Consider the following 11,346-nt stretch of genomic DNA (forward strand, 5'->3'; position numbering starts at 1 on the left):
ACAAAAGCGGAGGGGACTCCGGCGACGGGGCATTCCTTTTTATAGCTGCGGGAGCAGAGGAACGGAAGCGTCGCGGAGAGAGAGAAGGGAAGCGGCGCGAAGGCCGGGGAGAAGCAATGGAGTGCTCTGCCGTGGCGGCGATTGAGCAAACCGGGCGGTGCAGCAGAGCTCCGGGGGTGACGCCAGCGATCATTGCGCTACTCCGTCAGGGCGGCGTAGGCGCGGGTAGACCGGTAGTTGAGATTTGGCGGAAAGCGGGCGTCGCCGTGCGGAAGAGGTGATAGAAGCGACCGGTTAAATGGCGCTAGGATCGAGGGCGCACAGGTGGGAGAACAAGCGGACGCGGCGCGGGGGAGAGCGCGGAACAACAGATTGTCGGGCGGCGTCTGACAGAGCGGGGAAAGGGACTGTCGCGGCCGCGATCGGGGTTGGCGGTGGAGGAATCGTCGTGTAGCGACGACCGGGCGGCGCAACTGTTGCTGGAAAGGACGGAAAAGACGGGCGACATCGGTCTCCGGGGCCGAGATCTGGTATCGTGATGATGGGCGCGGGGAGCGAGGCTCTGCAGAAAGGGGCGCAGAGGGCTTCCGCTGCTATTGGGGAAGAGGGCGCGGGAACCCACTCGGTCGCTTGCCAGAGACAAATCTGAGCGGTGGCGTCGGAGAAGGCGAGCCACGCGGCAGGAAGGCTCTGAGGCAGCCATGCAACTCGAGTGCGGCTGACGCGGGGGATCTGGAAAAGGATCTCACGGGTCCACCGGGGAAAAGATCGGACGGGTGAGGAAGATTTGACAGGATCCGACAGATGGCTTAACTCGCCAGGGTCGGGAAAAGGATCGAAGCAGCAGGGGTCGGATCCCAGGGGTCGGAACTGGCGGAAACTGAGCACTTGAAAATGATCAGCAGAACAACTGACGGAGGTTAAGGGCTGAGATCAAACCTAACCGGGAAAGATTAGGGGTCGGTCGTTACAGCCTACCCCCCTTAAAAAGAATCTCGTCCCGAGATTCAAGATCAAGGGTGTGCTGTTCTTACCTCCTTGATGGGGTAGAAAACCTGGAAAACGCTTGTTCAGATATTCTTCCGTCTCCCATGTTGCTTCATCTTCGGTGTGATTTCTCCAGAGGATCTTGTACATCTTTACCATGTGGTGTCGGGTGTGCCTTTCCTTCTGGTCAAGAACTCGATCTGGGTACTCGGTGTAGGTCAGGTCAGGTTCTACTTGAAGCTGTTCTTGTTCTAGGATTTCTGCTGGAACTCGGACACATTTCTTCAACTGAGACACATGGAAAACATTATGTATGGCTGACAGCTGCTCTGGGAGTTGGATCCTGTAAGCGACGGGTCCACAGATCTCCACAATCTCATAAGGGCCGATGTAACGGGGAGCTAACTTGCCCTTTATTCCAAACCATTGCACTCCTTTGGTTGGGGAGACTCTAAGGTACACATGGTCACCAAGGTTGAACTGCAGGGGTCTTCTCCGTTGGTCAGAGTAACTCTTCTGTCGAGATTGGGCAGTCTTAAGATTTGCCTGAATTACTCTTACTTGCTCTTCGGCTTCTGCCACTAAGTTAGGGCCATAAACCTGTCTCTCTCCTGGTTGGGACCAGTTCAAGGGTGTTCGGCATCTTCGGCCGTACAGGGCCTCAAACGGTGCCATCTTCAAACTGGCTTGGTAGCTGTTATTGTAGGAGAACTCTGCTAAGGCCAGGCACTTGTCCCAGTTCTTGTCATAGTGAATGACACAAGCTCTTAACATGTCTTCAAGGATCTGGTTGACTCTCTCGGTTTGGCCATCGGTTTGGGGATGGTACGTTGAGCTTCGAATGAGCTTGGTGCCCATGGATGCTTGTAGTTGCTCCCAAAATCGTGCCACAAACTGAACTCCTCTGTCTGAAACTATGGTCTTGGGTACACCGTGTAGAGAAACGATACGGTCGAGGTATAACTCTGCATATTGCTTGATGGTGTAGGTGGTACGAACAGGCAAGAAGTGTGCTGTCTTGGTCAGGCGGTCCACTATAACCCAGATAGAATCATACCGTTGAGTTGTAAGGGGTAACCCAACTATGAAATCCATGCTGATGTCTTCCCATTTCCAAGAGGGAATAGGTAGCGGCTGCAAGGTTCCTGCTACCTTCAAGTGACTGGCCTTGACACGTCGACAAGTGTCGCATTCTGAAACATAACGAGCTATCTCCGGTTTCATCCCACTCCACCAAAAGGTTTGACGAAGATCATGGTACATCTTGTTGCTGCCAGGGTGGATGGAGAACTTGGAAAGATGAGCTTCATCCAGGATTTGCCTCTTTAACTCGGGGTCGGCGGGCACTACTAGTCGATTTCCATAGTACACACCTCCTGTTTGGTCCTGCCGGAAAATTTTATACCCTTCGTCCTTTACCGAGATCTTACTGATGATCCGTTTCACTTCTTCATCCTTTGTTTGTGCTGACCGAATCCGGTCCTCCAAAACTGAATCAAGGGTGAGGTGATCAAGGGTTCCATGGGGAACAAACTCTAGACTTAGCTTTCCCATCTCGTGACACAAGGTGTTGGTGAAGGCTGCTGACAACAAGCAGTTGCAACGGGGTTTTCGACTGAGGGCATCGGCCACCACATTGGCCTTGCCAGGATGATAGTGCACGTCCAAGTCGTAATCCTTTATTAACTCCAGCCATCTTCTCTGACGCATGTTGAGGTCGGCTTGCGTGAAGATGTACTTGAGGCTCTTGTGGTCGGTGTAGATGTTGCAGTGAGCTCCCATTAAGTAGTGCCTCCATATCTTCAAGGCATGTATCACTGCTGCCAACTCAAGGTCGTGTGTCGGGTAGTTCAGCTCATGAGGTCGCAACGCACGTGAGGCATAGGCAATGACTCGGCTGTCTTGCATAAGAACACATCCGAGCCCAGTGCCAGAGGCGTCACAGTATACGTCATACGACCTAGAGGGGTCGGGCTGAGCCAAAACTGGGGCGGTGGTTAACAAGTGCTTCAAGGTTTTGAAGGCTTCTTCGCACTTGGCGTCCCACACAAACTTGGCCTCTTTCTTTAACAACTCGGTTATCGGCTTGGCTATCTTGGAGAAATCCGGTATAAAACGCCGATAGTATCCTGCCAGTCCGAGGAAACTCCGGATCTGGTGCACCGAGACAGGAGACTTCCATTCCATGACCTCTTGCACCTTACTGGGATCTACGGCAATACCGTTCGCGGAGATAGTGTGTCCCAAGAACTTGACACTATCCAACCAGAACTCACACTTGGAAAACTTTGCATAAAGCTGGTGATCTCTCAGTCGCTGAAGAACTATATGGAGGTGGTTGGCATGCTCTTCCTTGTCTTTTGAGTACACTAGGATGTCATCAATGAACACCACTACAAACTTGTCCAGCTCGGGCATGAACACCGAGTTCATAAGGTACATGAAGTAAGCGGGTGCATTGGTGAGTCCAAAGGACATGACTAGGTACTCATACAATCCATATCTGGTAGAGAAAGCTGTTTTGGGCACGTCACAAGGTCGAATCTTGATTTGGTGATAACCAGAACGAAGATCGATCTTGGAGAACACTTTTGCTCCGGTTAACTGATCGAACAAAACATCAATGCGGGGTAGTGGGTACTTATTCTTGACTGTTACCGCATTGAGGGGTCGGTAATCCACACACATCCGTAAACTGCCGTCTTTCTTCTTCACAAACAGGGCGGGGCACCCCCAAGATGACGTACTGGGTCGAATGAAACCCTTTTCCAATAGGTCATGCAACTGGGTCTTCAACTCTGCTAACTCAGCGGGTGGCATCCGATAAGGTCTCTTAGATATTGGAGCTGTGCCAGGAACTAACTCTATAGAAAACTCCACTTCTCTGTCAGGTGGCATGCCTGGCAAGTCCTCTGGAAACACATCTGGGTACTCACAGATAACAGGGAGGTCTTCTAAACGGGTTCCCAAGAGAGAAAAAGCACAAGGGGTCAAAGACTCAGGGTGGGTCAAGGATAGGATAGCACTGCCATGAGAGGGCGAGCTGATGGAAAGAGATCGGGCTGAGGTATCTAAAACAACATGATGTCGGGTCATCCAATCCATGCCAAGGATGATGTCTAGGCCTTCGAGGTCAAGGATGATAAGGTTTTCCTTGAAGAGGGTGGGGCCTAGCTGGAGAGGTACCAGAATAACGACCTGATCCGACGTTATCCTTCCTCCAGGAGTGGCGATCACATAGGGTTCCTTGGTGTGACCTACACTTAGCCCACACCTTTCCCTTGCCTTACTCCCGATAAAGCTATGGGAGGCTCCCGAATCAAACAACACCACAACAGCTTGTTTTAAAACAAGAAAAGTACCCGTCATTACTGACGCACCTTCGGAAAGTTCGGTCAGGCTGGTGTAGTTGAGTCGGCCTTGTCGGACTTGTACCTTGGGCCTTCTTCCTCTGGCTGCCATGGGGTTCTGGCCTTGCTGTTGAGTCTTGCTCCTGGGGCAGTCCCTTGCAAAATGTCCCTCATTGCCGCAGGTAAAACATCTGTTACTGGCTGCCGGACGAGGTGGCGTCGGCAGGGTCGGCCGGGGTACTTGTGGTTGGAAGCCTGGAGAACTGGGCATTGTTGCCAGCGGGGGTCGGGCGATCCATTTCCCTGACTGTTGGGGTCGGCCAGGGGCTTGTGGAGGGATCATCCGAAATCTTCGGGCTGGCGGGCTCGGAAGAGCCACAGAGGCTTTCCTCTTCTGGTCGGCCTTGAGAGCTTGCATGCAATCCTCCTGGGAGATGGCCAGATTGACCAGCTCGTTATAGGTGTCCACCCGGATGGGGTTCAGCCTCTCCCTGAGCTCCAAGCTCAGTCCTCGGCGGAATCTGTCCCGCTTCTTCTCATCGGTATCCGCGTGATATCCCGCATAACGGCACAGGTCGTTAAACGCCTGGGCGTAGTGCAGCACATCCCTAGTTCCTTGGGTGAGGGCCAGAAACTCGTTGAGCTTTCGCTCCAGGAGACCTTCAGGAATGTGATGCGCCTTGAACGCCAGCTTAAACTCGTCCCAGCTGACTATGTGGTCAGCAGGTAGCATGGCATGGTAGTGGTCCCACCAAAGCCGTGCGGAACCACGCAGCTGCTGAGCTGCGAACCGCGCCTTATTGTTGTCAGGGCATGGAGCGGTAAGGAGCTCGAACTTAGATTCGATCGTCCGAACCCATGCATCAGCGTCAAGCGGTTCCTAGGTCTTTTGGAACAGCGGGGGCTGTGTCCCCAAAAAGTCCTCATATCTTGCGATATGCTGCTGCTGTGCTCTACCACCATGTGGCTGCTGTTGTCCTTGCACCAGATGCCTGAGTAGCTCGGTTTGAGTTTCTAGGATTGCCTCCAATGGCGATGGTGGCGGGGGCGGGGGAAGATCCTGGCGCTGGTCGCTGTTGCTGGGCATAGTTCCAGACCTCGTGCGGTGCGCCATCTGCAAGAGTTAACGCCCCATTAATCTCATAACCTTAGGTGTATTCCAACGAATGGGATCGTATGAATTAAATCCTTTAATGCGACTCTTGCCAAAGGTACATCACACGTCCTTATAGAGGAAGCACATTCCTCCCATTTCATCACAGCTAGCCCTTACTTGCCCCGGCACTCCACCTCAGTTAACCACACCACAAGCAGACTCTTAGGGTCGGGTCCACTCGAACCAAGGGGTCGGATACGGTCCACACTCACAGAGGGTCGGACAAGGCGGTAACTGTCTCAAGGGTCGGCGCACTCTGGTTCGCAAGCTAGGGTCGGCCAACTGAACAGGCTCCCCGAAAGCAACACAGGGTCGGCACCAGTTACTTAGCCTTAGCATCCACATCATACGAAAAAGATAGAACTGTACACTGCACTGGATTGACTTTATACACAACGTCGTTTCAACTCAGGAAGTACTCAACTCAAGGCTAACCTATTACAACTTTCCAAAACTAGGCCGCCGAGGAGTACAACAAAAGAAAGAAGGTTCCCCGAGAACCCTCAAACTACCACTGGACACTATGAGTCGGAGAAGGGACGCCATCTTCTTCTATGTCCATGCTGGACGCTCCCTCGTCTTCCTCAGGGTCCTCCTGAGCTTCAAGTTGCATGTTGAGGGCATGCATGTCCTCAAGCTCAGCTTGGTGCTCCTCTAGGTGGGCATTGGCAACGGCCAATTCCATTTCCACCTCCATTTTCTCCTCCGAGAGCTCGATCATACCATCCACAAGGTCGGCAACTTCTCCTTCCAGCTCGGAGATCCGGTCTTGCATGTCGTGGATCTGAATTCCACGTTGGATCAGCTGGTAGGTTTGGCCTACCAGATCTCTTCTAGCTGCTTGGAGGTACACGTGGGTGTCCGTAGCAGTCCGAGCAAAGAGTGTCATGGCCCTTCCTTGGAGCTCGATCAGCCGATAGAACGCAGCCATGCATCTGACGTTGGAGGAGATGGTGAGCGTGGCGCAGGTAGCGGCCAACACTTCAAGGTTGTCGATGCGGTCCAGCCAGGCCGGGTCCATCCGACTTCTGACAGGAAAAAGACCGATCGGGTCCAGGGTGATCTCCACAGGGTGGAACTGACAGAACTGCGTGAGCAACTGGAGGGCAGCGGATTCCCATGTATCTTCCGGAGAAAGACCGTAGGCTATGATGCCCAGAGAGGGCTAGTCGGGCCGCACAAAAGGGGGTGGCACCAGTGCTTGCACCTGGCACGCCTGGATGCCCTGCTCCACATATAGCCGCCCAGAGTATAGGGGTGGGGACTGATACCCAAACCATCTCAACGTATCCCACAAGATCGCGGGAAACCCCTCGAAATGTAGACAGTTTGATTGGAAGGTACCGTCCGCTCCAAACACCACATGCCCGGGAGCAGCCATCTGGAACCAAGAAAACCGAAGCCACGTGAGATAACTCCGAAGATCAGGGGTCGGATAGAGAAGCAGAAGGGCTTAACCGAGAGCAACTAAGAGGAGCCAGAAATCCTTAGATCCAAAGGAACTCTGCCGGACAGGGTTGCTGTTGAGAAGGAAACATTACCGATTTCTGTATGACGCATGCACGGCCTACCGTATTCTTAACCAAAAACAACTGCCCGAATCTTGGGTCTTACGCGGTTAGCGCCGGTGACAAGGCAACAATACGTCTCTCCCTATATTATCTAGTCGGTTCTAGCAACGTCTTAACGAACGCGGTTAGCAACCTGCAGAAAAACACACACCCGAACCTTTCGTGCCAGCACCCACGAAAGCGTTCCCAAACATTACCATCCTCTATAGGAACGGCACCCATGCGTTTAAGGCTGCATGGATAGCACTCAACCGTGGAAAGAGGTTCCTTCCGAATAGAACCACATAACCCTTCGCATACTCGTGATACGGCATCGGCACACGTATGATAGACGTGGCGAAACAACCGTGCCAATAGGTTTGTTGGAATCGAACCATATCAGCCTTCGTATGGATCACATACGGAACCTGCGCACGTATGATAGACGTGGGCGAAAACAACCGTGAAGATAGGGTCCCTTGAATGGAACTCCCTATCAACCCTCGCATACTCGTGATGCGGAATTCGGCACACGTATGACAAACGTGGCGAAGTGCTAGAGGAGTTAGTAACATAACCAGATACTTATTAGTCACCTAAAACAACCCCAAAATCCCCTAGGGCCTCTCGCACTAAGTCATCCTTAACGTTTGTACGAGATTTTCGAAAGGTTCTTGCAACTTTTACATTTCCAAAGAAGTGTTTAGGGCTCCTTGGGTTCTCTGATATGCTGAACTCGGCTCTGGTACCAAGCTGTGGCGGAACCACCTCGGATTAGCTTGATTAAACAGGGTTGAGTCACCTAACATGCGACACTCCTGCCTAAACCGAGTTAATACGAAGTGCCGTCGGATTTCATCCGATTTAACCACTTAAACAGGATCGCGTTCAGCAAACCCACCCGAAGGTGAGCGGTTACAGAGAATACAACAAGTCCACTGAGTTTAACCAGTCTTACTCAAGAGTTCGGTCATGAAAATTTAACATCAGAGTTTTATAACGAAAACAACAGGAAAACACTAGCGGAAGACTTCGTCGGGGTCGGACATCCGGGCGAGGCCAGCCAGAACATCACTGAGTCCTCTCCTCGCCGTCCGAGGAGGGGTCCCACTCGACCGTCCAGCCTGGCGGGAGCTGGGGCGGCCAAGCACCAACAGAGGAGGGGTCGGAAGCTGCAACTTCACCTGAAAAACAGGAGCCACAACAAGGCTGAGCTACTAAGCTCAACAAGACTTAACCGGGGAGGAGCCAACTATTCTCCCAACCAGACATGCAAGGCTTTTGGCTGAGGGGTTTGTTTTGCCAACAGCGCTAAATAACCTATTTTCAAGTTTTAGCTCCGGTTCTAGATTTACTTACCAGTCTAGGTTGTGCAACCTATTCTGAGCAAACATCGAGCCAACAAGTGTGTATATAAAACAACAACATTGCCATCATCAGATTCCTCATTTACTCAGGGTGACATAGCGATCAAGAAGTCTCAAGCTGTGAGAGGCAGACGAATCGATTCGAGTTCTTTAACCATGCATGGTGAACCTAGCCCCACGACATCCGCGCACCCGGAGGTCGCTTCCTGTGTCGGCCTTCCCCATCGATCCCCTAACCCGTGTCGGGCCCATTTCCTTTGGTGCAAGGTTCCATAGACCCGGCCTCTGCCGTCCTGTGACCACGCTTTGCCACCACGTGCGACAACCAGCAGGGGAAACTCCGTTCCAAGAACAATGGGGCGACCGCTCACGTCTAGGTTCAATCAGGTACTAGGCTTCCTCATCCCATACTAAGTATGAGGCTAGTACTTTCAAACACTTGATCACGAACACCACCACTGTCGGGCCTTAGTAAGTTTTCATAGACAGACGGGGCCATCATCCGACCACCAAAGAGTTACCAAACCCTGCCCCGTCCATCGTCCTTATAGTTGTAACAGGAGAGTAACACATGCAACTCCTACAACTCGCGAGTGACAGGAGATCACTCGGCTTTTACCGTTTCCTATTTAAGCAATGCAGCTACTCGGTCCAACAGCTAGTGTTCAGATCATGGGTGACTGAGTCATGCATCTAGGGTTTCACACAACTCCTAAACGTAAATGCACAAACATGCTATTCAGAAGGCATGTGCAAGTTTGACAAGAACACACAGGGTTTCCATGCAACCGGGGCTTGCCTGCAAACAAAGGGGGCGGAAACTGCTCGACTTCGGGGGCGGCTTCGACTTCAGCGGGCGGAAACTCGGCTACAGCTTCTTCTTCGGGCGCCGGGTGCAGCTCGTAGAAGCCGTCAGCGAGATGCAGCTCTACACGGATGCAATGCAAAGGTTAGCTTAAACGTTTAAGTCGACAGCAACACTGGCTCTCCTGAGCCCAGAAACTTGCGACAAAGAGCAGGAGTGGGAGGCGGTTGGAGAGAGCTGATGATGATCAACAGGTAAGGGTAGGGAAGAAACGAGTGGTCCGATCCTCGAACTAGAGGGTGTGATAACTGGGATCCTCAGACGTAGGCGCTGAAGGGTTCCCACGTTTTACACTTACACCCTTAAGTTGAAGAAAGGATCACAGCCAGACCCTCGGGCGAGGCAGACAAAGGTCGGCAAACAGACAGGGTCGGACGAGGCGGAACTGGGGTCGGGCGGATAGGAGGGGTCGGTCGAGGCGGACTTAGGGTCGGCACTCACCTTCTTCCTGAAAGGAAAGCTTGGGGTCGGGAAGAGGCAGACTTGGGCACGGAACTAAAGCTTTGAGCAGGGACTAAAGCTGGCGGTGCTCCGGCGGCGGTGCTTCTTGCAGATCGTAAGAGAGCTCTTGCGCAGCACAAGAGGCACGCTGCTGGTGACTTGGATGAACTGAAAAGGAACTGGGAGATGAACTTCTCAAGGTTGGGCGGAGGGCGCTAGGAGCTTGAGCAGGGAGCTAGCTGAAACTAAGGGCAACAAAAGCGGAGGGGACTCCGGCGACGGGGCATTCCTTTTTATAGCTGCGGGAGCAGAGGAACGGAAGCGTCGCGGAGAGAGAGAAGGGAAGCGGCGCGAAGGCCGGGGAGAAGCAATGGAGTGCTCTGCCGTGGCGGCGATTGAGCAAACCGGGCGGTGCAGCAGAGCTCCGGGGGTGACACCAGCGATCATTGCGCTACTCCGTCAGGGCGGCGTAGGTGCGGGTAGACCGGTAGTTGAGATTTGGCGGAAAGCGGGCGTCGCCGTGCGGAAGAGGTGATAGAAGCGACCGGTTAAACGGCGCTAGGATCGAGGGCGCACAGGTGGGAGAACAAGCGGACGCGACGCGGGGGAGAGCGCGGAACAACAGATTGTCGGGCGGCGTCTGACAGAGCGGGGAAAGGGACTGTCGCGGCCGCGGTCGGGGTTGGCGGTGGAGGAATCGTCGTGTAGCGACGACCGGGCGGCGCAACTGTTGCTGGAAAGGACGGAAAAGACGGGCGACATCGGTCTCCGGGGCCGAGATCTGGTATCGTGATGATGGGCGCGGGGAGCGAGGCTCTGCAGAAAGGGGCGCAGAGGGCTTCCGCTGCTATTGGGGAAGAGGGCGTGGGAACCCACTCGGTCGCTTGCCAGAGACAAAACTGAGCAGTGGCGTCGGAGAAGGCGAGCCACGCGGCAGGAAGGCTCTGAGGCAGCCATGCAACTCGAGTGCGGCTGACGCGGGGGATCTGGAAAAGGATCTCACGGGTCCACCGGGGAAAAGATCAGACGGGTGAGGAAGATTTGACAGGATCCGACGGATGGCTTAACTCGCCAGGGTCGGGAAAAGGATCGAAGCAGCAGGGGTCGGATCCCAGGGGTCGGAACTGGCGGAAACTGAGCACTTGAAAACGATCAGCAGAACAACTGACGGAGGTTAAGGGCTGAGATCAAACCTAACCGGGAAAGATTAGGGTTCGGTCGTTACACGGAGGGCGAAGGAGGACGAGGCGGCGGGGGTGGATGGGGCCGGCGGGGAGGGCGGAGGAGGAGGGGGCGGCGGGGTGGAAGGGGTAGAGGAGGAGGAGGAGGCGCCGACTCTTCAGGCAGCAATGCCAAAGATAATGGCTCGGCCTGTTTAGAATGATGAGGGGAAAAGATACAGTAGTCGGAACACGCATAGCAACTTTTGACTTTTGAGCACTTGTTGATCAAAATATGGTATGTTGGTAAGTTTCTTCGGAAGTAGTTGACTGCTGTGGCATCTCCATTTTGAACACTGCACTCGTGTAGGAAGGTACTACAACGGATAAACGATGACCAGGGTGTGCATTTCATTATGTGAAGGGATACATGAATAATTTGTTTGACAGAGTCTCTCCTTAAATTTGAA

The sequence above is a fragment of the Setaria viridis genome, chromosome 2 (assembly GCF_005286985.2).
Source record: "Setaria viridis chromosome 2, Setaria_viridis_v4.0, whole genome shotgun sequence".
NCBI classification, from domain to species: Eukaryota; Viridiplantae; Streptophyta; class Magnoliopsida; order Poales; family Poaceae; genus Setaria; species Setaria viridis.